General features: G+C 48.4%; 1 pseudogene; it reads right to left on the minus strand.

Moving 5' to 3' along the window:
- Positions 1-4: 4 nt before the first annotated feature.
- LOC125528440 lies at positions 5-3,160 on the minus strand (annotated as a pseudogene).
- Positions 3,161-6,321: the final 3,161 nt, after the last annotated feature.

The raw sequence follows: 6,321 nt of genomic DNA on the forward strand, positions 1-6,321 counted from the left end.
AGCATCAGTGTTCTGTCAGAGCTGCAAGTAGCCTTAGCATGGGGGGCATATCAATCTTCTGTAGACCCTGGAGAACCCGGACCACTTCACCCATAGTCGGCCGATCAAACTCGTTATCTTGGATGCAGCAACAAGCAACTTTACAAACTCTTTCAGCCTCTTCCAAATTGAAGTCATCATGTAATTCTGGATCCACCAAACTCTTCACATCTCCACCGTGAAGCTTGCTGATGGCTTGTACAGGGAAATACTCGACATTGTGGTAACTGCTGCTGCTGCTGCTAGTGTAGTATGATGTTTCAAGTGAGGAATTCCTACTTCCTGATATGATTTCCAGCAGTACCATGCCGAAGCTGTAAACGTCGATCTTCGGTGTGATTGCAACTCCACTAAGCCACTCCGGGGCAAGATAACCCGCAGTGCCCCTGATCGTAGTCAAAACTCGGCTAAAATCCCTTCCCACAAACGCCGCCAACCCAGAGTCTGCAACTTTGGGAGCAAATGATGCGTCCAATAGTATGTTTCCTGGCTTAATGTCACAATGTATGATGCATTTGTGACAACTCTGATGTAAGTAGGACAATCCTAGGGCTATTTGATATCTATTGTTCCAATTTAGGACAGCGGTGGCATCATTTCTCTTCTTAAATAGATGACCATCAAGAGACCCATTTAACATGTGTTCATACACTAGTAACCTGTGATCACCTTCGCAGCAGAAACCAATCAGTTTTACTAGGTTGATATGTTGGATCAGTCCAACTGAGCTCACCTCAGCCCTGAACTGCTTCTCTCCTTGATGGGCACCATCAAGCCTTTTGACGGTTATAGTAGTCTTTGGGTCACTTAACACTCATTGTATACTGAACCAAAAACCCCTCCTCCCAGCTTTTCCGAGAAGTTTTTAGTAGCATGAACTAAATCAGTGTATTTAAAGGCTATAATTCCAGCAGCACCATCTTGATTGCCATAGTATATCAGCAGGAAACCACATCATGACTTGAATTTGATCCTCCAAATCAGTAACAACAACATGAAAATGAGTAACCCAATACCAGCAATGCTCGCGGCAGTAACAATTCCAACATTTGGTTTTCTTTTGGTTTCTCTCAAACTTGGCAAGAAATCTTTGGCAGCAAGACGGAGATAAAGAGTATCTTTAGAAGTGTAAACGACGCCATCATCCAGACTCACACTAAGCAATTCCCCATGCCAGACAGAGCATCTGCTAGCGTTATAGGAATAAGCAGTGCATGAGCAGGTTCTGAGACAAGTTTCTTCGCATTGGCTCTGAGTGGCAGCAACTATGCTTTGTGACCGGTTGTGTCTAGTCCAAGGCTGTATGAGCCAAGACCCAGATCAATGAGGCTCTTCTTTGAGATGATATGGCGATTCAAGCCGGTAACCTTGTTCCAGCCAAGCTTGGCACCAGGAAGCACAACATCTGCTGGGTAGTCGAAGCTCTGCCACAACAGTAGGTCAGATGATGGGCCATATCGGTCCGGGCCTATCCGGTCCCTGACCGAGCCAGCGTTTGGACCTGCCGCCGGCGGTCCGGACCGGACCGGACCGACGAACCTGGCGGTCTTGTTTTTAGGGACCGGACCAGCGGCGGCAAAGCCCGGGCCGGACCGAGCGGACCGGCCAACAACCACCGGCGACGACGTCCATGGGTGCAGCGGCGAGGTGGGCGACGTGCAAGGGACTGCGGCGAGGTGGGCGACATGCTGTGGAAGTGCGCTGGGCAGCGCGGCTGTTGTTTGATTGATTTTTGATGTAGCCATGAACCAGCACACGATGTATTTCTTAGCAGTTTTTCTGTTGCATGCAAGTAATGTTGCGCGTGCATGAGCCCATGATTTTCGCTGTGTGGGCCTTGCCCTGATTAGCGGATCAAATCTAACGTGGAGAAGGTCGTCAAATGACACCATGTTTTTTGGATCAATCCCATTTTCTTCCGTACTTTCTATTTTCTGTTCGGCTCAATAAAAGGAACGGCTGCGTGGGATCGATGACACGTGATTAGAGGAAGCCGCCGCTAAATTTAGAGCCTTCCAAAACAATACTGTACTTGCCTAATCTGTTGGACGTGAAAGTCACGGCAAACCATTACTCCCACGATCCAAAAATCAGGGCCGAACATTTCTCCCATGATCCAAAAATCACGGCAGAGCGTTCTCCCACGATCCGATTGGTGGCCTACGTGCGTGCTTGCTCTGCTGAAGTGCCTGCCATGGCACTTGTCTTTGTCTGCACGGCGAAAAGCGCTGCCATGGCAAGAAATACCGCTGCCATGGCATGAACTGGTGCAATAGTTGTGGTCGATACCATGGTCGAGAACTCGAGAGTGGCTGCAGTGCACACACGACAGCGACGGCGAGCGGCGGCAAGATGCTAAGACGAAACGGGGAGGTGAGAATGGAAGGGAAGGGCAAGCTTGGAGACACAGTGGTTCACCCGAGGGCTGCCGTGGCCGCGACGACGAGGAACGGCGGCGGCTGTCGCTGTATTTTCTCGGTCCGCTCGGTCAGCCCGGTTAAAGACCGGAACGGACCAACATTTTTTCGGGCCCAATTTGGAAGACCGGACCGTCCAATTTCTATAGCGATCCAGGACCTAGCGGGCCAAGACCGAACGGGCCACGAGCGGGCCGAAAAGCCCCCTTGGTACGTCCAGCCTGAGCCATCTGTGACTTTCAGAGCAAGGTTTCCGGTGTTCAAGAGAACGGCAGCACTAGTGGTGGTGGTGTTTATGCTGCTAGTTTGTGTCATATTGACCATGTGAGTGGACCAAACAAGGGATTTAGTGCCAGGATCAGCATGTTTTATGACAATGACAAGATTGCCATCTCCTGAGATCTTGAGTTAATGTTGGGGTGGGCGATCGGCTCCTCCCTATTAGCAACCCACACAGTAGTGAAAACTGGAATCTTATTGAACCATATGCCAAGGTACCTGCTGTTGTGGGACGACTTACTGATGGTGCTTACTGCTGCTGGCTGGAAGAAACCGAGTGCGAACTTGCCGTTTCTTGAGACGAGCTTATCGCCAACGGTGAGCACTTGGCCCGCCATGAGAGTATCATTTGCGGGTGCAGATGAGGAGCAGCAAGATGTGGGCAAGAGAAGAAGCCCAAGTAATAATATGTAGAGGGGATGCATGGAGAAGAGTGCGGATATGCTCTGCTCTGCTATTCGAAAGAGGAAGAAGAGGATGTATATATATAGACTGGAATCGTGTTGAGCTGAACTTTCACTAAGATCCATTTGGGGCCAATCAAATTCAGATTAGGACAGTAGTGGCCCAATTCTGAGGAGGATTCTGATTGTTACCACTATCTCTCCGTATAATACAAGGCTGGCAGTATTTTCATGAGAACTATGTGCTAGTCGGCAGGGATTACAAGCTCTCCAGCACACCAAGGAGGACTTTCAACGATGCTTTCCATCAAGTGTCCAAGTTAGTCATGAGGCTTCCACTAAGTGGCCAAGGACATGGGTCAAGTCAACCATGAGAGTCTTTCACAAAAGCTGCCATGGGCAATGGTGGAAAAAAATTATATGAGACCAGGTCTCACGGTTAGCAGGTGAGACCCGTCCTGATAGATGACACGTGGCATTCACAAATCACAAAGTATCTAATCTCCCTCCTGATTTTAAGTGAGGGGTGGGGGGATACTTTGTGATTTGTGAATGCCACGTGTCATCCATCAGGATGGGTCTCGCGTGAGATCTGGTCTCATAGAATTCTTTTCCGGCAATGGTGAAGTCAATAATGGGGCTTCCACCAAATTTACCGTGAAAGCTGTATTTTTGGAATCTTTCACTAACCATACCCATCACGGCATTCTAATAGTCAAAAGGACACCTGACAATGCAATGGCTTGAATGATCATCGTATTCTTCTAAACCAGAAAAGGCACCACATATTCAAGGGTTAACTTCCTAATACAATTTAAAATAATCATTTTACTAACCAACCCAGAAATATTTGCTTCGATGGTCGAATACTACTAATGCGAAATCGGGGCATATCAATACCTAAGACCAGCACTAAGAAAGTGCAACCACAGACAGAAATACAACAAATGTTGTAAGCTACTAAAGCTGGCAAACTTAAAACGCAGAAGAGAAAAAATAACCAAAAGGAGTGGTATACTAGTGCCCATATCAGACCCACATGTTAAGTACTGTAATTCAACTTAGGCCTGCTATGCGACCATCCCAGGCTGGCGGAATTGGATAAACGGCAACACACAGAGCAGCAACGGCCAAGGAGGCTGTCCTCAACCCACCGCCGGCTGCGTCGTCTGGAACTCCGGTGCGTGAAGCTGGTGCCCCTTCACGAGGGACAAACTAACTTAAATGCAACAGCGGTAGCTCCCATTACTCCAGGGAGATTTTCAGTCATTGTCTGCAAGAACATTTAGAAGGTTTCATAGGCATATAGTGTCAAGACTCAAGAATCAATGCCGAATGACAAGCATTGTGTTTTCCTATGGAAGCAAGTAGCAGAGCATATGCCTACATTTCCTAGCATATGGCGACGGATCACTCCCTGGCACATTCATTTACAGCCACTAATACAAGTGGGAGGACAACGTGCAATCTGGTTCCGGCCATGGCGCGTAAGGACCAAGCCACGACTAATGGGTTTACGCCTGATAAAATGCTTGTGGAATGTGTTAGTGGAAAAGAGAACTTTATTTTGGAGCCTGCAGCAGTAGCGAGGAAATTTCTGCTGTCACTTCCAGCAGCACATGTCGACTATAGAAAGAAATTACATTCTTCAAAATTCAACTAGTGACCAAGATTCAGACTTGTGCAGTAGCACGACCGTATGAATCAGACTGAAGCTAGTGATATTCTACTTAGTTATTCTGATGTGGTTCGACTAATCGCGTGCAGGAAGGAAGAAATGCAACTATATGTGGAGGAGCACTTAGTTATTCTGATGTGGTTCGACTAATCGCGTGCAGGAGGGAAGAAATGCAACTATATGTGGAGGAGCTAGAGGTGGACGAGGTTCTCTATCACGGGCGACTGCATAAGTCTGAATCTTGGTCCACCTGCGCCGCACGCCCGAACTCTGTCTAACAAAAAAACAAATCCATATTCAAAATGCACATGGGGAAATAAAAAAGACAAATCTCCATATGTATTTTGAGTTTGGGTTTGAAAATTCTAGGGATTGCAATCCCATCCCCTAAGTGTGTGTGCGCGCCCGCATGCACACACATGGAGTACTACAGAAGTATCAACAAAACACATCAACCCAATTTTAACTGCTTTGATAAATGCAATATTTTAAGTCATAATATGGGAGGGGGGGGGGGGCACCGCCCCCTACCCCTTGTGTTGAAATGGGCTCCTCGGATGAACAAGGTGTTGGGCTAGGGCTGCCCCGTGGTATGATTCCACATCAATCTCAGTGACCAGAAGGGCCAACTTAAGGTGAAGCACTCATTCCGGTACGACAACCTGTACCTGGCAGCCTTCAAGAACATCCACGTCCGCTTTACGTTCACCAGCTAGCAAGCCACACTGCATGCTCAACACCCCTTGAGCTGACGGCTGTTTCGCAATACAGAAGTACCAACGAAATACATCAATCTATTTTTAATTGGTTTGATAAACGAAATGTTTTTTAGTCATAATATGGGAGGGAGGCGCCGGCGCCCAAGCCCTTGTGTTCAGTGGCGGAGCTATGTTGAAACAAAACAAGGCTATGGCCTGCCCAAGTTTGTACCAAAACAGTGAGCCTAGTGCTAAAAGTGGGCCCATGCGGATAGAAACTTAGGCTTGACTTTCAGCTTGGCCCGCCCAATTTATTCCCTGTAGCTCTGCTTGTGTTGAAGTGTGCTCCTAGATGCACAAGGTATTGGGCTCGGGCGTGAATCGTATTAACGCCAACATGGTCCCAACCTGGGTGGCCCCTCAGTCCGAAAATCTCTTGATAGTCGCCGGTGAACGACACCCCCGGAGCTCGGCAACTTGGATTATTGTCCCTATAAAATGAGAATCAGTCGCCATACGGGTTCTTGAATGCGGAAAGGTACAGATTATTCTTACAGAGTGTGAGGGTGGTGAGCACCCGACCCGTGGGCTCCATGAGATCGACTAGGATCAAGTTTGCCGGCGCCCATTGGCGTAGGAATGAAAGTATTTCGTGTTAGTGCATCTCCAGCCGCGCCTCAGAAAGGTCTCCTCAGAGATTTTTTTGCGCCGGCGCCAAAAAACGGCCCAGTCGCGTCCCCAGGAGCCCGATTTTCGCCGGCCTGGGCCAAAAACAGCGCCGGCGGACCCAGGCTGAACCCGGCGCG

This window comes from Triticum urartu, unplaced genomic scaffold (assembly GCF_003073215.2).
Source record: "Triticum urartu cultivar G1812 unplaced genomic scaffold, Tu2.1 TuUngrouped_contig_4876, whole genome shotgun sequence".
NCBI lineage: Eukaryota > Viridiplantae > Streptophyta > Magnoliopsida > Poales > Poaceae > Triticum > Triticum urartu.